The sequence below is a fragment of the Chenopodium album genome, chromosome 9 (assembly GCF_948465745.1).
Source record: "Chenopodium album chromosome 9, dcCheAlbu1.1, whole genome shotgun sequence".
Taxonomy (NCBI): domain Eukaryota; kingdom Viridiplantae; phylum Streptophyta; class Magnoliopsida; order Caryophyllales; family Amaranthaceae; genus Chenopodium; species Chenopodium album.
Window position 1 is genome coordinate 15887324 of NC_137842.1, and position 23493 is coordinate 15910816.

Consider the following 23493-nt stretch of genomic DNA (forward strand, 5'->3'; position numbering starts at 1 on the left):
TAACGAAAAAGATATGAATGAGATATGAAACTCTATCCAAAACTGACACCCTTCTGATATTTCGACCATATCTTTTTGTCTACAAATTATTTTAATCTAATTCCAATTGGGTTGGAAAGTAGACTTCAAGATCTTTCCAACGACATATTATATGCCTTATTTGGACTTCTGGATCAAAAGATATGATAAAAACAAAAACGCGTGAAACTGATTATTAGCGCCTGACGACAAGCATTAGCGTCTGGCGCTAAGGCTTGGCGCCTGGCGCTAATGTCCAGCGTCTAGCGCTAATCGAGTTTTATTCTCGTCGAAACTTTGATTCGTTTTTCTATCCTTTTGACTGATTTTCTCTATAAATAGCCTCCTAAAATTCTGTTTTTAATCATCAATTCTTATCAACTCTCTAATTCTCTCTATAATCAACTCTCATCAAGAATTTCTTGATTCTCTCTCTCTTTCTAAACCAACCCTTTAACAAACACAATTCCTCATACATTAGCACTAGACACACCTAGCCAAGTTCGAAGTTGCCTTCGCCCTAGACGTGAAAGGTTTGATATTTCTGAGGGTTTGGTCCCTAATCTTTATTTCAATTATTTAATTTAATTCTTTGATTTTATATTTTCCTTGAAGTTACTAACGCGTGTATTTTGTTATTAGAAAGAGGTACGAGGCATCCAAGTAAGTGCTTTAATTGATTTATTGTTATCATGATATAGAAATCATGTTTAGATTGTTATTTTGATTCCTAGTATCATGTTAGGATGTTTTATTGATTCCTAGTATCATGTTTAGGGTAACAACTATAATTTCTAATATTAAATATGACAATTGTGTTTCCTGCAATGATTCCTATTTTTTTCCTAATATCATGTTAGTATCATGTTAGGGTTAAAGATTTGATTTTTATTGTTTAGTGACATGCTAGGGTTTGTTATTAATCTTGTTAGTATTATGCCTAGGATCTTGCTATTATTATGCTTTAACATGATTATTATTACGATAATTATTATTATTTTGATCCTGATTATTTTAATTATAATTTTATGATGATTATTGTGTATGATTATTATGTTTCTTGATGCTTATTTATTGTTATTTCTTGATCACACCTTTTATGCATGTTTAAAGGGAATTTGGTACTTGTAATCACGCTTAATAAGATAATTAATAATTTTGTTTAGGGTTAATTTGATTATAATTCAAGTGATTGCCAATAATAGATTTATTTGTGCATTAAATTCAACCAACATAGATAAACAGGTTTAGGGTAAACCTATTGATTGCATGTTAGTCAGAAAGCGCACATGAATACGATCAGAATAAAGTAGAGGTCTATTATTAGGGCAGGTTCAATCTCTTTTAGGTTGGATTTGTACCTTCATCCCCGAACTACCAGTCATGGTTGCAGACCTATTGGAGTTGACGATCTCCTGGATCGTTAAGGGGTGTAACCTTCACCTCGTGAACGGTTTACAAGTTCCTAAAACTTGTTGGCGACTCTTTTGCTCTATCTTCTTTCCCTTTGGACGCCACCGTACTTTAGTGTATGATCACAGTGGGGTTCAAGCTAGGGATAATGCTTGAAATATTCCCTACAGTTTTTTGGCGACTCCGCTGGGGATGATTTCTATTTTAATTCCTGAAATTAATTTCGGCAATGATTTAGAATGAGTGGATGAGACTCGAAAAGTTCTAAGTAGTTCATGTGCGTAATTTTGATTAACATTATTGTCATATGCATAAAAAAGATCTCATCGGAAAGACCATCCGTAATGAGTTAAAACATAGAATTTTTACATGTAGGAGATTTAAGGAATATCTTTCACAACTAGGATCGAAATAATGCTGCGCGAAACTGGAAATTAATTTGACCTTAGTTGCTGAGGCATGTAGGAACTAGCGTCAGGGAACAAAGTCTAGCGCCAATTATTTGACCTTAGCCCAGGCGACAACTTTTTTCGCCAGGCGCTAAAGCCAAATTGTGGCGCTGGCCTCTGTTTGCTGGCGCCAAGTTCTTCCAACACCGAGCCAGAAATGTGCGTTCTAATTTTGACAAGTTTTTAGCACTGTTTGCTCGATCTTACTTCCTGATTGAGTTTTTCTCACTTTTCTGAAACCCATATGTGTTCTACATATGGAAATAACCCCCTAGGAATTCATGCTCCATCTACCTGATTGAACCTCTGTGCAACAAAGGGTACATCCGAGAATGTTGAATGCACCAAACCATGGAAGCGAGTTTTTCTTAACTCGCGGTGTCCCATCCACTCGCGCCAACCCTTCACGGTTAGGCTTCCGCGCGGTGCATCCGGACAATTAACCATGGACCCTCTTTGACTAACCCATATCCCGAACTTTAGAGAACTAGAGCCATGGTTAGGTTTCAAACTCATTGCATCATGTTGTGCCTACTTGACTAATTGTGCATTATTTGTTGTGCATACTCTATGTGTTTTTTCCCAACCGTTTGTTTGACTTGTGTAAAGACTAAACAAACTCATTAATGACTAAAGGACTTTTCTTAATTAATTAATTAATTTGAGCTAATAAATATGTCTAAAATCGAGTCATAACCCCTTTAAGTCAACCCGGATTTTTATTCCCGCATACTGCATGAGCGTCAACTTGTTTTGGTCATAACCGGAGTTCTAAAAGAACTACGAGTTTTACAACCAATGGATATGTAGCCCCTAGTTTTATCTTTAATTTGGCGTTGGTTTCATCTCAATCAAAGTCATAGATCAAAAGTTATGACTAAAATACCACATCCTGTCCAGTTTAATGCATATACGTGAAGTCTTAACTTAGTCTTTGCTTGAGTCTAGTCACATAGTCTAGCCACGTGGTCATGACACGAGTCTTAACATGTCACCTACACTCACTAGTCTTAGCACACACTTTGAGTATATATCACCATGACCATGTCTTAAGTTCATGCATGAGTCGAATCTTTCCGTCATTTAAGTTGGGGGTACATTCTATTCCTATTTTCTTCATATCTCTCCATCTACATCATTTTTCTTCACATCACAACCTTCATTCTTCCTACCTTCTTTCATCTATGCATGTTGAATAGATTTGAGTCAAATAATTAACAATGAATATCCCTAATTTCCCTTTCCATAGTACTTGGTCAAGGAGAGAAGGGCGATTAATCAAGGACAACACCTTTGTTCAAGTCTTACTTTTTGATAAACCGATTCGTCAAAAGAGGAAAGCTAAGAAGATAATGGCAACTCAAGAAGAATTCAATGAACTTAGGAATCAATTGATTATCGTGAATGAAGCATTGAAGGCTTTAACCCTCAAAATTGATGACCCTGTGAAGCAACAACAAATGAACCTTATGCAAGAAAGCTTGAGCAAGCTATCTAGTGACTATAAATTTTAGGGCATTAGTTCACAAGGGGTCTCGCTGGACAAGGAACTTCTTCCGCATAAGTTCAATGCCAACGAAATCCCAAAATTCGAGGCAACATATAACCCTTACTTTCATCTAAGAGCTTTTGAAACTATAATGAACATTAAGGGGATTGATAAGAAAGTCTTTCATTCCTTGTTTTCTTTATCTCTTGAGACCGTTTGTCAAAAATGGTTCTTTTCCCTTGACAAAGATAAAACCTCTCCTTGGGATTCCATAACAAATGATTTCATAGATAGATATAAGTGCAACATTCAAAACGAAACAGACCACAGACAACTTGAGATGTTAAAACAAAAAGAAAACGAAGGGTTCACTTCTTTCTTCAACAAATGGAGGGAAACTTCTGCTAATATGGTCAAGGTTCCTACCGAAAAAGAATATGTGAGGATGTTTATCAAGAATCTCCAAGGGAAGTATTCAAAGCACTTAAAATACCAACACAACTTGAATACTTTCAAGGCTGTGTATAATATAGGAATTGACATTGAAGATGACCTTCTGAAAGATAATAGTGCGAGGGGAAAGAAGAACGACCATCCTTCTTCTTCCTCTCCCATTAACTAAGTACATGCTGCGAACGCCTCTAAACCACGAATCCAAAGGTCGAAAAGAGTGTTCACTCCACTTGGCATGAGTTATGAAACAGCTTTCGAAAAACTATACCACAAAGGACTAGTCATGCCTATAGGACCTATCAAGGATCCAGTTCCAGAAGCCAGGCCACCTAAGTGGGATCCTAATAAATATTGCAAATATCACCAAGGAAAGGGTCACAACACTGAGGAGTGTTGGAAACTCAAAGAAGCTATTCAAGATCTGATCGACAACAATGAAACTTTCGAGATTCTAGCCATCGAAGAAGATCAAACATCCTTCGATCCTTCACTTCTTATCACACCTGTAGGTGAGCCCATGATCGAGATAGCTTATATAACCTCTCTTAATGAAATGGCCATGATTGATGAGGATGAAAGTCTTTTATTAAATAATACCAGGGAAAACTCGTCAAGTATAAAAGAGGACGTTTGAAAACCGCAAGATGTCATTGCCATGCTCTTGAATGTGGTAGAAGAATTAGCAAATCGAGTGATAGTTATCGAACAAAATTCTCACCAAGGATTTAATGAAGAACTCAATGCTCCCAAGCCACGGGCAAAACGGACCATTGAAGAATACACACCAATAGGAATGACTTACAATGAAGCTTTTGAATATCTTCACGATCAAGGTCTCATTCACCCCATTGGTCCCAGTCAAGACCCTCCGCTTGAAAAATGGTTTCCCATTGGGATCCAAATTCTTATTGTCGATATCATAGAGGTCGTGGTCACACCACCAAAGTATGTCTCGCTCTCAAAGATCGTATTCAAGACCTCAGTGATTCAAATCTCCTTCATGTTCCTCCGCGCGACAAGAAGTCCAAGATTAGTAACGATAACAACAGTGGCTGTAAAGGAAAGAAGAACGACTATCCTTCTTCTTCCGAAAACACCTACTCTAGTAACAATGTTGGTACTTTCGACCTTAATGAAATCTTAGCCATGGATAATCGAGGATTTAGAAATCAAATAAGAAAGGATTTCACCCCTATTGGAATTAGCTATGATGATGCTTTCGATTGACTCCATGCAAAAGGACTCATTACTCCTATTGGACTCATTCAAGATCCCCCACTTGAGAAGAGATTGCCTAGTTGGTACCCAAATGTACGCTGCAAGTACCATCAAGGTAGGGGTCATACTACTGAGAGCTGTTGGAAGCTAAAGGAAGCAATCCAATATTTGATCGACAATAACGGGCTTCCAATACCTCCAGTCGGCAAGAACACCAAGTGATGATAAGCCAAGGGACAAGAGGCAAGCTTCAACCACAAGATTTCATGATATTTTTTCTTTTTTTATTTACCCTTTCCCTAATAAGTCTAGCATAGACACCTTTTCTTTCCTTAGATTTATTTTGTAGGATCATTATTTCTTTTCCCTTTAATAAAATGAGCATTTTATTTCCTTACATATGATCATTGCATTGCAAAAAAAAAAAAAAAAAAAAAAAAAATCCATGTCAAACTAAGCACAAGGCATACCAATGATTTGAGGCACCCCTTGTAGCCACATCATATCACCTTTCACCGTTCAAATATGCAATCCTTTTTTGATAAACCACTTTGAGCCTCGTCTAACGATAGACTCTTCATTTTTTAAATCTATATTTACCTAACCTTGGGATGGGATGGTGTGCAACTTATGCAATTTAAAAAGCTTGAGTGACTTCAAACGATTAAAATAGCAAAAAATAAGCAAAAAAAAAAAAGTGTGTACAAAAGGGCAAGTGTTCCAATGTCTTTGACATGAACATGTCTTTGATATGAACACGTCTCAGATTGCGTCTCTTAACGAGTGCTCGGTACCGTGCCTGAGAAACATGAATACCAAGTGAGTGATAGACCGCATGATCGGGATTGCCCACACTTATAAAAATAAAATAAATGCTAAAGCAAAAAAAAGAGAAAAAGAGAGCTAAAAAAAGAGAAAGCCTCAAGCATAAAAATATAAAGATTCAAAAGCAAGGTTGCACACCTTGGGGCTTATCTAGGGTCTTGAGCCTTTATCCCCTTCTTCTATAACCTTTAGCCTAACCACGTTACAACCCTTAAAAAGACCTTTTTGAGGTATACACACACTTGTGTGAGGTTCGGCTAGAGCTACGTTCGGCCTGATTCCTAACGGATACGTAGGCAACCTCACATCGAGGTGCGACCGTAATAAAAATGCATTCATATTCACATTCACACACTCACACCATGATCATATCAAGAGGTCTTACTTGATTTTACTTGTATAATTTGGGTTACTTTTATGTACAACATGTGGTTAGTCTTATGAAAAAATGAGGATACTTATACATACAAATGAAGATTACTCTTATAAAGAATATTGTTGATGCAATTTTGAGAGGACACTTATATATATAGTGGCCAATTGACCATATTGGTATAAAAATTAACACCCTTGTGACAAATTGGTATAAAGATTATTGCCGGCGCCATATTGGTATAAAAGTAAACAGTTAACGACATATTGGTATATAAATTAACAAGTTGTGACATTTACCCTATTTCCTCATCGGAGTTTAAGCGTAGTTTACACGCGCCTTTATTGTTAGTGTGAAAGACTTTTACTGACAACTTTTTATTTCCTATTCTTTTTTTTTAAAATTATATTTATAAAATTATGAAGTAACATCCAAATAAATGAAAAGCCAATACAGAAGCGGATAAGAAGGGGAAAACGAATAGCAGAGCTTGAGCAAGGGAGAGGGAATCTTGAATTTATTGTGAGTGTTGACCATTAAAGCATCATAAAAGTTAAGTATATTCTTCACCATTTTGTTACTTATTATACAGTTGATTTACAAAGTTGTGAGTGTAATTAAACTAATGATGTAATAATGAAAGTTAGGGTTCACTAAGCAATTAATTTTTAAATTAATAACTAAAATATTGAGATCTTGTTTTATCTATTTAGTTGTTTGAGTTTTATTGTTTAGTTGTTTGGAATTTATTGTTTGATTAAAATTTGTGAGGATAATCAAATAGATATTACTGTGTATGGATATTAATTAATAAATTAAATAATTATTAAATATAATCGTTATTTATAAAGGGGGTGTTATATACCGCCATTCAAAATGATCAAAACCGCCAACATTTAGTGTGAATTGACAACCATACCCTTAGTACTTCACCACTATCTTCCCTCTTGCCACCAATCACTAACACCTTGACACCACCACCCCAATTGATGACTAACACCACCACCACACTGACCGGCGACGACGACCACCACCACAACCACCCTGACCGGCGACCTACCACATCCCCTTCAAAGATGACCCACCACCTTCCCTCTTTGGTGGAAAGGTGGTGGTTTTTTTTTGACAACCGTACCAACCGGAGTTCAAAACCGGTTACCGAGCACGATAGCCGGTTTTGGGCTCCGGTTACCATGGAATCGGTTAAGGTGCACGGTAACCGGAGCCCAAAATCGAAGCCTGTGCACGATAACCGGTTTTGGGCTCCGATTATCATTCACGATAACCGGTTTTGGGCTTCTATTATCGTGCACGGTAACCGGTTTTGGGCTTCGGTTACTGCGGTTGCCTGAAATAAAAAAAATATATTAAACCACCACCTTCCCGCCGGCGAGGGAAGGTGGTGGGTTGTCATAGAGGAGGGTATGGTAGGTCGCCGATTAGGGTGGTGGTGGTCATCGCCGATCAGAAGGAGTTGTGGGTCGCCGGGAGGATAAGGGGTGGTGAAGTAATAAGGGTACGATTGTCCATTCACACCGAATGTTGGCGGTGATGATCATTTTTGTAGGCGGTGTTTAGCAATTCACATAAATAATTGCTTTTTGGAAGCAGATTTCATCTACTGGCTTGGTGAGAAAATGCTAAGGGAAAAACTTACTCCAAAAAGAAGAAAACCATTAATATGTCCATATGAAGAAAAAACCCAAATCCCTTCAACCATGCCTCCCATTGAAAATGAATGAATAGAATTTGAAGAAGAATCCTCTGAAACTGATGATAGTGTTGAAGATGAAAACTATAAAATCGATTCAAATAATCTTTTTGATGATGAAGACGAGCAAATCCAAAGTGGAGGTGAATTTGATTTTTTTGACGGAGAAGAAGATTATTTTGGTGAAGAAGAGGGTGCTCAATCGGATGATTCTATCGATTGGGATGATACAGTTGAACAAGAGCTTAGATATGACGATGAAGAGTTGTTTGACATTAGAGCTACTAACTTGAGTTAAGAAAAAAGTACAAAGGACAAATCAGTTCCAATTACTTAAGGGAGTAGAACATTTTATGATAAAAAATGGAAGAAGCAGAAAATTTAGAAAAAGATGAAGAATACCAAGAGCTCTTTCGATGTGAATCTTCTTCAAGTAAATGGCCTAAATAATTCACCACATATGAAGGGGGTTATGTCTGTGATCAAAGATCCTCAGATGATGAAGCTCTTTAAGATCATCTGATGCCGAGGAAGAGGAACAACAAATTCAGAAAAGGAGCAAAAAAGTAACATATCCTACATTTAATGAAAAAACTGACATGTCTCATGTGGAGTTTACAGTTGGGTTGAAACTGTACTCAACCCCTACAAACAAAACAGGTATAATTTTTACCTTCCATGTTATATTCTGATCATTTAATAATTTATGAAAAAATTGTACCCAATTTGATTCTCATGCAACATATTGTTAAATGTAAGGTTTCAAATACAAGAAGGCCACAAAGTGAGGCAACCACATCTACTTCAAATAGAGGCAGACCCAAAGGGAGCAAAAATAGGATAGGTTGTGCCAATGCCCCGCCACCTGCTCAATGCATCAAGCAATTAAGACCCTCCAAAGCCACTGTCACAAGCTCGACTAGTGCCCCTGAAAATGCATCTCAATCTATGGGTGCTCATCCACAATCATGGCTAGAGGCAGCCATTGGTACACGAGGGAGAGGTAGGGGAAAATGAATAAACGAAACAAGAAGAGGACGTGGAAGAGGACGAGGAAGGCGAAATGCACCAGTTGGTGTGAGTGTCTATTTTGGTAATGAAGGGGAGGTCATATTCAAGAGCTCAATCTCTGGTCCCTCACTTAATATTACCGATATGTCAACTCAAGATGCAAATCAAGGAATTACCTAATCACACAGCAATCACAGAGTTGAAGTATTGATTTTTTTTTTTTTTAACAAAAAAATTAGTTTTATGGTATAACTTATCTTTTTGGGAGCATAATGTGAATGGTACTTATCTTTTTGGGAGCGCAATGTGAATGGTACGCAAGCTAAAGTATATCTTGGTTCTTTTGCTTGCTAGTTGGATAGATATAAATGTATAATCATAGAAATGAAGTAGGTAGTACTTTTGTTATATACATTGGAGTTTTTTTTTGTTCAACACCAGCTTAATACGAAGTAATTGCTACTTTAGGGTGTTGGTTGAATTTGTAAGTGTAGACACCCATTTGTGTCTCCCCAAAACCGAACCCGGTGATGAGTACCTTTCGCGTCGAATCATAATCGAATGAAGCGAAAGTGTGGAAAGTTTAGTGTTGCGGATAGTTTTAATTTCTTTTCTCTTCTCTCTGTTTTTGAAAACTTATTTTAAATAAAAGAGTCAATCCAGTTTGGTTGGTCCATGATATGGGTCCAATAGTAGTGTAGTTGGATGGGGCTTGACAAGAGCTTTCCAACGATATATTATAAGCCCAATTCCGATGAATATTGAGGAAGTTATGGCCAATTTACTAAACTGGGCTCGGTCTGAGCCTTATATGCGGCCCAATGATCTAGAGGAGGGCCTAATATAGATTTATCATTCCTAATGCAATTAGGAATGGTTTTAGTCTTCTAGATTAGGAATGGTTTTAGTCTTCTAGATTCTTCTAGAAGGTTCTTTTCATTCCTAATTCAATTAGCATTGATAAATTGACTTTTGTTGACTTTTCAGAGTTTTAATTAAAATCAAAGAGCATTTTTGAGGAAAATACGATTTTATCCTCCTGTACGGCAATTTTTATCTGATTTTAAGAAAACGCGTAATTTTCTAGATCAGCGCCAAAGGCCAACTGTAGCGCCTGGCGCTACGCTTGGCGCCAGCTTTGGCGCCTGGCGCTAACGTTGGCTCCTGGCGCTAACAGCCAGCGTTGGCGCTGGTTCTGTTTTTTGTGCGCCAGACTCTGTTTTGATAATTTTCTCTTTTTGGCTGATTTTCTTTATAAATAACGTCGTAAAAACTCCGTTTTGATTCACCTACAACCAGTTTTCATTCGCAATCATTAATTCTCGCATTCTCTCTATTTTCATCAACTCTCATCAAGATTCTCTTGATTTCTCTCTCTCTCTCTCTCTCTTTTCTAAACTAGCTTTTCTCAAATACAAAATTCCGCATTCATTAGATCTAGAAACACCTAGCCATATTCGAAGTTGCCTTCGCCCTAGATGTGAAAGGTTTAATTTTTGAGGGTTTGGTCCCAAATCACTCTTTCAATTATTTAATTTAATTGTTTGATTATTATTTTCCTTGAAGTTACTAACGTGTGTATTTTGTTATTAGAAAGAGGTACGAGACATCAAAGTAAGTACTCTAATGGTTTTTATTGATTTTATGATATAGAGTTCATGTTTGGATTGTTATTTTGATTCCTAGTATCATGTCTAGGGTGATTTTAATATCAAATATGCTTATTATGATTACTATGATGCCTTTTATTTTCTCCCTAATATTTATTCATGTTAGTATCATGTAAGGGTTAAAGATTTGATTTTTATTGCTTAGTGAGGACATGCTAGGATTTGTTATTAATCTTGTTTGTATCATGCCTAGGATCTTGCTATTATTATGCTTTAACGTTGATATGATTATTTCAATTATGATTCATGATTATGATTTTATGATTATAATACTTATTATAATTGTTATTATGATTTATGATTTATTTATTATGTTGCTTAATATTTATTGTTATTGCTTGATCACGCCTTTATGCATGTTTAAAGGGAATTTGGTACTTGTAATCACGCTTAATAAGATAATTAATAATCTTGTTTAGGGTTAATGTGATTATAATTCAAGTGATCGCCAATAATATTTTATTTGTGCATTAATATTCAACCAACATAGATAAACAGGTTTAGGGTTAATCCTATTGATTGCATGTTAGTCAAAAAGCGCACATGAATACGATCAGAATAATGTAGAGGCCTATTATTAGGGCAGGTTCAATCTCTTTTAGGTTGGATTTGTACCTTCATCCCCGAACCCTTATTTGGTTCAAGACCTTATAGAGTTGAAGATCTCTTGGATCGTTAAGGGGTGTAACCTTCACCTCGTGAACGGTTTACAAGTTCCTAAAACTTGTTGGCGACTCTTTTGCTCTATCTTCTTTCCCTTTGGACGCCACCGTACTTTAGTGTATGATCACAGTGGGGGTTCAAGAAAGGGGATTAATGCTTGAAATTATTCCCCACAGTAAGACTTGGCAATAGCCTATTAATATAATCTAAACTTCTCTTTTGCGTTTAGCATAAAATTGTGGATGTGGGTAAGGATTGATTTATCAAAGTTATTAAAGTTAATTTAATGGAAATATTGTAAATAATAATCCCAACTTTGCTCCATTTTCTTTTAATAATCTCAACTTTGAATTATTCTGGAATAATCCCAACTTTAGGGGGGGTGTGTTTTCTTCAATCCCAAACCGGTCAACAAATGTCAACGACCTCTTATATCAGGTAACTTGACACTTGTCAAGTCTTGATTGGTCTAAAAAATAAAAAAAAAAAACAGCAAAACACTACCACATCTACCAGACCACCAGAACTCCTCTCTTTCCCCCACCAGCCCACCTTAACCCCACCATTTCCCAGTCCTCCGGCCGTCGTTGCATTCCTCACCGGCGTCGCCGATGCCCCCTTCCCAGAAACCCTCTCCTAGCTAGTCCCCCATGCAACACCAAGCGAACCCCTCCTCCAGTACCAAAAACTCCAATCCACCCCTCCTCCACCACGAAATCCTAGTGGCTAGAGTTTTTGATGGTGGGGGAAGGGTGTTTGGGGGTTTTTAAAAGTGGGGAAGGTGGTTTTTATGCATTTTGAGTGTTTTAAAGGAGATTTGATGGTGGGGGAGAGGCGGAAAAAGAAGGAAGGAAGGCGGTGAGTGGCTGAGTCAACTCACCGGCGCGGAGGAAGGGGGGAAATCGGCGCGGAGAGAGAGGGGAATCGGCAAAGGGGAGGGGAATAGCGACGCCGCAGGGGAAGGAGGGGTGGTCGCAGTCAGCCAGCGTCAAGGTTCTGGTGGCTGATTGGTTGGGCGTGAAGTTTGGGTGGGTTTTTTTTCTTATTTTGTTCTTTTTTTAATTTAATTTTTGTTTTTGAAAATTTTTTTAACCAATAAAATTGCGCCATGTGTCAATTAAGGAAAAAAATAACCTATTCAACAGGTAACCGTCATTGGGATTGAAGAAAACAAAGGCCTCCCAAAGTTGGGATTATTAAAAGAAAATGGAGCAAAGTTGGGATTATTATTTACAATTTTTCCTAATTTATTATCTTTTTACTGGTGTTTATTCCATGGTTTAATTTAATTTAAGATGATCTAACTATTCATAACATATAATTATTAATAATTTTTAAAATAAATGAAAAACAAGAAGAAAAAAAATACAAACATATATATATATATATATATATATATATATATATATATATATATATATATATATATATATATATATATATATATACGATAAAAAAAGTGTTTAAAAAAAAAAGTGTACTACACGCGCTTTACTCCGACGAGAAAATAGGGGTAAATGTCACAACTTGTTAGTTTATATACCAATATGTCGCCAACTGTTTACTTTTATACTAATATGTCGCCGATAATAATTTTTATACCAATCTGTCACAAGAGTGTTAACTTTTATACCAATATGGTCAATTGGTCCATAAGACAAGGTATCATCAATCTGAATTTCGTGGTTCAAATCTAAGAGGGGCTCGAGAAATATTTAATCAAGATCATTCATCTTTGAGAAGTTGCATTGAAAGGGCATTTGGCATTTTAAAGGCTCGGTGGAAAATATTAGCTAAATTGCTAAGATATACACCACAAGATCAAAACAAAATCAGTCGTGCTTCGTGTGCCTTGCATAACTACATTAGATTAAGAAAAATCCCTAACCTAGCAATTGTGATCATTGATAAAGATCCAAACTTCATTCCTCCTGAAGGCTTAGTGGATGGTGATTGCCATTCCATGTAAGAGGCTAGGCGTTTGAGTACTAACGAGATGACAAATATTCGAAATGAAATTACTACTAGTTTGATGGCAAATAAGCAATCTAGAAGACGACGACATATTTCTTGGACATGGATTTTTTTTTTAAAAATATAATAGACATTCTCATTTTCCAATATCAAAAGGTTGTTTCCATTGTAACATTACAAAGTTTAGCTTGTAATATTTCTTTTCGATTTTATTGATGTAATGCATTCAATATTGTTAGTATAAAATTATTCTTCCAATGTTCATATATATAAAAAAAAAAAAAACTGATCTCACAACTTCATAAATAGAAATATGTACAAAAATTATCTCACAATATCATTAATAAAACTATATGCCAAATTATACCTACCATGTAAATTTGTTTAACAATAAATACATATATCATTTATGAAATAACTACTCCTTCAAAGTTAAATATGATAATGTCATTATTGGCCATTTTGCATACTCAAACAGCTTTAAGTAATCAACTATTTACCAAACACTTTTATACAATCAACTAATACAATAAGTTAGTCAAATCAGTTAATAAAATTAGCTAGTCAAAATCAGCTAACTTAATCAGCTTCAACTTTCATCTTTCTCCCAAACAGGGCCTATATATCCGTTTTTTATTAGTTGACATGTTTTGACTTTAACACTATTCACATGCTCCCCTTTGACCATGTTTTGTGCTTTATACGTAATGAAAAATATAGTCACATGGTTAGATTCATCACAATATATATTTTCAAATTATCAACTTTTCATAATTTTTGCTTATTGATAATTAAAGATATTAATGGTATAATTTATGTATTGGAAAACGTGACTAAATAAACGTGTCAACTAAAAAGAAACGGAGGAAATAATATTTAGAAAAGATAATTTAAATTCAATAATAAATCTAAGTTAAGTTCACTACAAATAAGTTTTTTCTTAGAAAAGGCAAAATTATATTAATCACAAAAGCACAAAAAATACACGGAGTCTACTTAGCCCCTAAGCACAGTTGCTTGACCCAAACTAGCTCACTAGCTCTAACTTTACTAGTGTAGGGAATATTTCAAGCATTACCCCAAACTTGAACCCCACTATGATCATACACTTAAGCATGGTGGCGTCCAAAGGGAAGGAATCTAGAGCAAAAGAGTCGCCAACAAGTTTTAGGAACTTGTAAACCGTTCAAAGGGTGAAGGTTACACCCCTTAACGATCCAGGAGATCGTTAACTCACATAGGTCTGGAACCATGGCTGGAAGTTCGGGGATGAAGGTACAAATCCAATCTAAAAGAGAAAGAACCTTCCCTAATAATAGGCCTCTGCTTCATTCTACTCGTATTCATGTGCGCTTTCTGACTAACATGCAATCAATAGGTTTACCCTAAACCTGTTTAGTCTATGTTGGTTGAATATTAATGCACAAATAAATCTATTATTGGCGATCACTTGAATTATAATCATATTAACCTAAACAAGATTATTAATTATCTTATTAAGCGTGATTACAAGTACAAATTCCCTTTAAACATGCATAAAAGGCGTGATCAATCAATAAAAATAATAAAATCAAGCAACATAATAAGAATCATCATAACAATAATAATAATTAAAATAATCATGTTAAAACATAATAATAATAGCAAGATCCTAGGCATGATACTAACAAGATTAATAACAAATCCTAGCATGTCACTAAACATTAAATATCAAAGCTTTAACCCTAACATGATACTTACATGCTATAAGGAAAGAAATAGGAAGCATCATAACTATCATACTTGATATTAGAAATTTAATTATTACCTTAAACATGATACTACAGAAATTCAGAGTTTATTTGCAAGTATTCCCTGTTGTTAACACTTTTTAAAGCGCTTTTCAAGTGTTTCAATTAACATCAGATTGATAATTCACTTTACTTTATATCATAAACACACAATAATTACAATTCAGAGTTTATTAACAACTATTCCCTGTTTTTTACACTTTTTAATACGCTTTTCAATTGTTTCAATTCAACATCGGAGTGATAATTCACTGTAATTTATATCATAAACAAACAATTATTACCTTAGTAACATCCAAATTCAACTAATTTTGAAACAGGAATTCAAGTGAATTCAGTAAATTAGCTTAGAAGAACTGTTCAACAAATTAGAACTATTCAACCCATAAATCAGAGTGATAATTCAATATAATTAAACAAAATAAAAACCTATGAAACAAACAAAACTTAATAAATTTCAAAACATAATTCAAGTCTTCATCAAAGAACTATTAAACCCAAACATTAACCATATAAATATTCGCAACATTTTCCAGGGAAAAAAAACCAAAAAAAAAAACAAATACAAGAAGAGAGTAGATGATTTACCTCGCAAATGTTTAGATATGGAGTCGGAATAGCCTTGGTACTGCTTTATCGCCTTCCTTGAAGCTTCGAAAATGGAGTGTTGTTGTTGAAGAACAGAAGAAATGAAAAGGCGATTAGCTTTTTCTGGAGAAATGATATTTTTAAATGTGCTGAGTGAACTTAATTTAGTCAATTTGCGCGCTTCCCCATGTGGTATAACCAAAGTTTAACCTTAACTTTAACTAAGGTTAATCCTTAATATGCTTACCAAAACCATTGGTCCACGTGGCCAAACTTAACTCTCATTTTCATTTGTTGATGGAGATTCTCAATTCTTGATGATTAGTGCCACGTCATTTAGAAGTTAAAGCTTCCCACCCGATATGGTCTGACCCGGAATTACATCATACCTACCATAATTTAAAACAATTTGATTTTCACATTATCTGAATTTCACCCACCATAATTAATTATCGACCTAAATAATCCACCATTGCAAATATATGGCTACCTCATTATTCAATTTTAATTTGTCTTAAACATAAAAATTACAAAATGAGAGAAGCAAAACTACTTATATCGTAATAATTATTCATGATCTGATATTAAAAAACTAAAGGTAAAAACTTTAGTTTAAAAACTCTAGTTTAATAATAACCTTATTTTGATATCTATTTGGCCAACTCGATCCACATTAACCAAATAGAAAATAATTGAATTGAATTGAAATTAGTCAACCAAGATTTGAGTCTACCCGACACAACCCAATCAGTTGGGGGTTAATCAATAGATATTCGCAATCAGGGGTTACTCAGTCATAAATTACATAGTAAAAGGTTACTCTGTAGGGCAATGATCATACGAAAAGATATTAATGTGATGTGGGATAGACCTGGCACACAGGTTATTCAGGTTGGGTTCGGGTCGGGTGAATTCAACTCGGCTTAAGTTCGGGCCTGCGAATGTTCAGGTCGGGTTCGAGTCGCGTCAGGTTGATTTGGGAATCGGGTCAAAATAGGGTCATCACTTCAGGTCATGTTCGGGTCGGGTCCTGGTCATGTTCGGGTCGGGTCAGATCAAGTTCAGGTCGTGTCAATTCCGATCGGGTATGTTCGGATCGGGTAAGATTTTGAAAATCAGACTTAGGGTCGGGTAGTCGATTCGGATCTGGGCTTTTTGGGTTAAGATTGTGTCGGGTCACCAAAATAGTAAAATCGTTAAAAGGAAAAAAACATGAGTATCAATTACGTAGGAAATAAAGAAGCCCTAAACTTAGTAATTCAATATTTCACTGTCTTCACTTAGGATAGGGGTGAATTTGGGTCGGGTCACTACGGGTTGGGTCGATTCGGGTCAATCAATATGGGTGAAATTGGATCGGGTCACTTCAGGTTTCGGTTCATTTCGGGTGAACGTATTCGGGGTTAGGTCATAAATCTTTTAATAATATTAAAATGGAGACCTTCATTCATGCTTGGTACTATTACAAATTAAAAGAAGCAAATTTCCATTTTGGAAGAATATTTGCGAAATTGAAGTACAAAATGGCAAAAAAAAATGGAGGGAGGGGGTTGGGGGAATCGAACCTTCGCTGTTGGTAATGTCAAGAGAGTTATGCTATGTAAGGACCATTGGGACAGTGCCACAACCGTGATTCAATGTCCTAAAAAATTTTATTACCTGTGTTCGCAACTTCTTGTGTTTCAATTAAATTAAAATAATTTTTTTTTTAAAGTAACGTTTCTATTACACAATTAATTATTCAGCTCCCTCTTATAATTTCATTGCCTTTCAAACATAACACCAACACTACTACACTTAGAAATCCAAACCCTAACCCCTGTTCATCATCAAATACATCTCTCTCAAAATACAATTTGCTTCTTAATTTTAGTTCACTTCAAGCAGGTATAACGCCAATTTCTCAAGCCTTTTCATTCTTGTATTACTTAATTTACATGCATTGATTTTAATTATGCGACTGAAGTGCTCTAATTATGTATTTGCTTTAATTTGTAGTTTCACGCTGATTTTGAGTAACCCATATGAGATCAATTCTACATTTGACATATTCCTATGAATAATTGTTATTTTTGTTTAATTTTCTTGAGAATTTGTCCTGTTTGAAGTCGTATTTTGTGCTTTCCGTCTTTGTGATAGTTCAATTTATATGTTTAAAGACATTACTTTTTTTAAAGACACTCTTGTCCTATCTTGAATTGGTATTTTATTAGATCTGTTTTGGGAAATTGATAAGGACTTGTCAGTTATTTTGCTATTTTTGGTAGTATAATTATGTTCTAGTGGTTCTTTGATTTTAAGAAAATGACATATGTAATTTTAAACTTTTAGAAAATGACATCTAATTTGTGTGTCCTTATCAACTGTTGTTAATTATAATCCCTTGTTCTTTAATTTGATTTGTTCGTTTTAATTTTAACAAAAGGACATACTATGATTTATTTTTACTATTATTTAAAATTAAATAGAGTACATCCTTTGTATATTGGACTAATCCTTTGTTTGAAATTAGACTAATCCTTTGTTCTTATTATTTTCAATTTTGCTCCATTTTTTGGACTAATCCTTTGTTCTTATTATGTTCAATTATGATCATTTAAGTAGGAGCTACAATGTCCGTTAACCGATTTGAATTCGAGATCGACACTCGTAGGCGGTTAAAAAATGGGGTGAGTTGATTTGCTATGTAATTTAACATATAATATGTAGCTTTTCTATGTAAATTATCATAAAAACAAAGGATTTAATTGTGATCCTTTGTTTTTAATTATAATCCTTTGTTGTGAATTGTGATTCCTTTGCTATTTACTTTGTCAGCCTCTTCCGAATCGTGTAACTCGTGGGGTTAATGAGCCGTGGACCACGTGGGATAAGAACCGTGGAGAGATTGTTTTGACTCTACAACGCGGAAGTGATAATACTAAACACATGGTACAATTAAAAGAAATTGTTTGGGGTGATGGCAGTGTTGAGACGTTTTTAAGCAAGGGATAGGGCGATTTTGTAAGATCAAACAACTTACAACTTGGAGATCGTATTTTGTTGACCTTACACAACATTGTGGACATGATATATCGGGTTAGGATTTGAAGGGATGCCATGGAAATAACTGGAAATGGAGTGGGATCGAGTACGGACGTTGAAGAACCGCACTTCAATTTCCAGTTCCTGTACAGTTATGTTTGGAAACCAACACTTGTAAGTTGTAATTGATTTCTTGTTACAATTGAACATGTTTGATAATTTTTTGTTACACAATCCTATCTTAATTTCTTATTTATTTAATTGATTTAGAACGTCCCTCTAGCCTTTGCCAGAGCATATTTCAACGGCCTTGGAAAAGAAACCAAAGTTGCATTGTATAATAACACTAAGAAGTATGAAGCCACAATGCACATTAGGAGGGATCGAAATCTTAAGATTGTTTCTTGCAGCATCAAGAAAGGAATGCTAGAGTTCATTCGCGATGAGGAGGTTGAAGTCGATGACAATGTTCGCGTTGAGTTGTATGGCATGAATCCAAACCCAACATTGATCATAATTTTTATATGACAAGTTGTATGGCCACACTTGGAATTAGAACAGCTTAAGGTATTATAATGCAATGCTTCTATACGGATGTAGCTAATTATTTGCATATTTTGTTTTCTTTAACAAGAAGATTTTTCCATTTGCAGAATGTGGCACACTTGGAATTAGAAGTATGGAAGGACTAGGTGGACGAATTTTTTGCCTTACTCTGTCACAGCAGTGTATGTTTATATTAGTCTTAAAACTTTGGGATGTGTACTTTGGGATGTTTAATGACTAATCTCGCTGTGTCGAGTGATTTAGTCCATGGCTCTATTTTGCAAACTTTATGACTTATTGTGTTTAATTTATAAAAATAGTAAAGTTAATTAGCTTTTAGCTTTACTCTGCAATTTTTGTTTAATTATTCATGACATATTGTTTAATAAGGTCCATATGACACTTAGTCATTTATATCGTATCTGAGCCGTTACCTTTTCTTTTTTTTTTATTGAATTTTTATTTCCACTATTAATTTTATGTTTAGAATAAATTAGCATGCAATATGAATTAATTTTCACACACGACTTATTTTCATATTTTTAATAAGCATACTTTAAACAAATACGCTGGATTAGTCATCAAAATACCCATCATTCTAGTCATGTTTCATTACAAGGTCATGGTGCATTCGCAATACATTTTTTAAAAAAATACATTAACATGCTTCCACTGCTGCAACTAATCAACCTTAACATCCCCAATCAACCCTAAACCCAAACATCCCCAAAAGAAGGCTAATAACGCCAGACCCAAAGAACTGCGAAAACCTATTGGGCCAAATAGGAATGGCCTCTACCTAACACAATCCTTAAATAAAATGTTAACCAATAACTAGTACATACTACCATGCACAGATGCAACTAATAAGACTCTGGGAAAGCATAAACATAGTCCGCATTCTTAGTCCCTGCTTGTCCAATTGTGGCATTGCGTTTCAATTCCCTGTCTTGACGCATTAACTTCAAGCAGTTCGGGTCTCTGTTGACCTCAACAGCCCATTCGTCAAACAACTTCCATAGCTGACAGGGTAGAGTCGTATCCCCTAATCAAAAATAATTACCTAAATCACTAACTAAAGTAGATAGGGAAGTAGGGTCGATCTCCACAGGGAAACAAGTCTTTTTACTCCTAATTAAATATTATAATCTAAATTATTTAAGTAACCAATATTTATGAATGAATAAGAAACTAAACTAAAAAGAGTAGGAATAGGGAGAAAATAATATATAAAAGGATCTAGGGCATAGGTTCACCAATAAATAATATTCCGGGGTAGAATAGGGTAATCAATCATTGACATTGCATAAATAACATGATTAACAGGCTCTCGCAATTTATTAACCAACATAGATCTAACAGGCTCTCGCAAGTTACTAGATCTAAGTTCTTATTGAAAATAGCCTTTAATATCAAATTAACATCTGCTCGATTCATCAATTTAATATTGCTATACTTTTACAAGCCGCAATTGTAAAACATTAAAACAATCCAATAAGAAATTATCATGCAATACCAACAATCAATAATAGTCAATCATCAATGCATCAATTAACCAAATTGTAAAGGGCTCTCGCTACTTATTACAATCACACAATTAATTTATCGGTATTAAATCTCATCTCTCGATTCTTGGCTTAACCATTTATAAATTAACTCGCCTATTGAAACTAGACCTAAACATTAATTCTCATCTCTCGATTCTTGAATCAATATTGTCAAACTCATGCATAAAAGATAGGCCTAATCTAGTCACAGAGCATTAATTCAATCAATAGGAAATTAATCTAGCATTGATAATTAACAACAACAATTTACCCCTTCATATTATTTATGGATCCCCATAAACCCTAGAAATAAAACTACTCACACATATTAAAAACTAAACTAAACAAAGCAATAAAATAAATCATGATCAAAGGAATAAAATAAATTAATTGTGTGATTAAGAGAAAGTCTAAGAGAAAGGATTAAGAGAAAAAGAAAAAGGTCCTAAAATCGTATTACGGAGGAGTATTTATACTCCGTACAAAAATCCTAAACTAAAACAAATTAAAACGACGCTAATCGTCTCCTAAATATACACGCGCCCGATCGTGCGAGGCATCGCCCGATCGGGCGCGCCTTTTTTCACCTCTAATAGCAATCTCGCGCCCGGCCGGGCGTGTCACCGGGCGCTCCTCCCGCCCGGCCGGGCGCGCCTCCGGGCGCCAGCCTTTTTGGCCGGGCGGCTCATTTGGGCCAATATTTGGACTTCGCTTGGGCTCTAATTCTTCGGGCCAATCTGTGTTTCCTCTTTGGGTCTTGAATACTCGGTCCAAACGCCCCGGTATCACCTCTACTGAGCCCTTAATCACCGGTTCGATGTCTCTAACCGGCCCTGGGCTATAAACTCTGGTCGTGCTTTTCCAATGCTTGTGATTGCTCCTAAATATCTTGGGAAAATACTCCAAAAGCATAAATCCCTACAAAAGTCAACCAAATCTACGAAAACACTAGAAAACACCAATTAGTAATAAAAGTGGCTCTAAAGAGCCAAAAACACTACTAATTACGACCAAGGGACGGGGGTAAAATACTATATAAAACGGACACATCAAACTCCCCTAAGCCAAACCTTTGCTTGTCCCTAAGCAAAGATCTCATCAATGAATCAATAAATATGCTTCACCCCAATAAGTAAAAATCAAGCACAAACGATCCAAGGTAAATTAAATAAACACGCTTCAGAGTCAACCAATCAAATCCATCCAATTACCTATCTTCCCTAACAATTGTCAAACAGAGCAAACCACAAGAGCATATAGAATTCAAGACTAGTGCTCACACACTCGACTCTCATTTATGTGGCGAGTAAAAGATGTACTCGATCGCTCTCCAACCACCCCTTTAATGTGAACAATGCCCTCCCAACTCACACTCTCGTGTGTATAAAAACAATGAACGCTCAATCCTACTAGTCGACTCGAAATATGCCAAATCATAACTTGCATTGATAAACAACACTTTCACATTCATACAATTCTACGCACAAAGGTCGGAAGGTCTTTAAAGCTTGTAGTGTAAGGCTAGGGTAAAGGGTAGGAATCATTTGGGAACAAGTGAGAGAAAAGCTATGCTTAAGGGAGCCAAATCCTATCAAAAACCCATGATCAAAAATAAATAATGATCATACATCTCCTACATAACCAACTCTAACATCAACCAAATATACTCCAATCATAATAAATAATCCCAACACTTACAAACAAACTTTATTTTCCAAACTTGGATATTTCATTGAGGCTCAAAATTATTTTTCTTTTGATCACCCTCCAACTAGAACATTTGAACATTTTTTTTTCTCTTGAAGTTCACTTATTTTTTCACATTTTTTTTTCTTTGAACTTCTATTTTTTTTATAACATCATGCTTTATTTTTTTTTCAAGAAAATATAACTCTCAAACTCATCAAAAATAAACATGAATAATAACAAAACAACTTCTCAAAAACCCACCCAAGTTGTGCAAATAATAAGCACACTACAAACTCCCTCACCTCACTCACTAATAGCTCCCCCAAGACAAGCTTTGGACTAGTAACCAATGGGGCAAAATAAGCTTGTAATGCGGCTAATAAACAACAGAAGGTCAAGGCAACAACATGGGTAGCAAGAAGGGAACAAATGTATCTACAATGTCTGGAGGCTACCTAAAAGAACAAATGCCTTCGTCCTCCACAATGTGCATAATAATGAATCATATAAACATTACTTATAGTTGCAAACCAATACTCAAATTCATTGACATACCAGGAATTATGGAACTATCACACATTCCTTACCAAATTAACTAGTCAAGCACTATATTCACAAATAGTTGGACAAAATTGACGCATGTAAAGGTTTCAAGCAATCAAACATCATATCATGATCAACTAATCCACAATGCCCATCATCAAGTACCAAGGATCAAAACAAATTTCTAAAGTAAGGGGCACAGGGAAGCATAATTTATAATTCATTGGAACGTATTTTTGAATTTTTTTAATTTTTCAATTTTTTGTATTTTTATATATAAAGAAAGCAATAAAACTAACCTAGAAAGCGAAAAATCTAACCTAAGAAAACACACCAAAAATAAAAGAAAAGAGAAAAAGAAAAATACCAAACCAAAATCTCCCCCAAGCCAGAATCAGACAATGTCCTCATTGGCTCGGAAACTAGCCCAGCATAGCTAGTCCTCATCATCCTCGTCCATCGAGCCGAAACCCGCACCTCCACTACCACCTGCACCACC

The 23493-nt window shown here is 35.4% G+C and overlaps 1 long non-coding RNA gene across 1 annotated transcript; it reads left to right on the plus strand.

Moving 5' to 3' along the window:
* Window positions 1-18506: 18506 nt before the first annotated feature.
* On the plus strand, window positions 18507-19811 carry LOC145559602 (uncharacterized). The gene is made up of 3 exons (XR_014092797.1): window positions 18507-18843; window positions 18940-19236; window positions 19323-19811. It is a non-coding gene; the product is annotated as an uncharacterized LOC145559602 (long non-coding RNA).
* Window positions 19812-23493: the final 3682 nt, after the last annotated feature.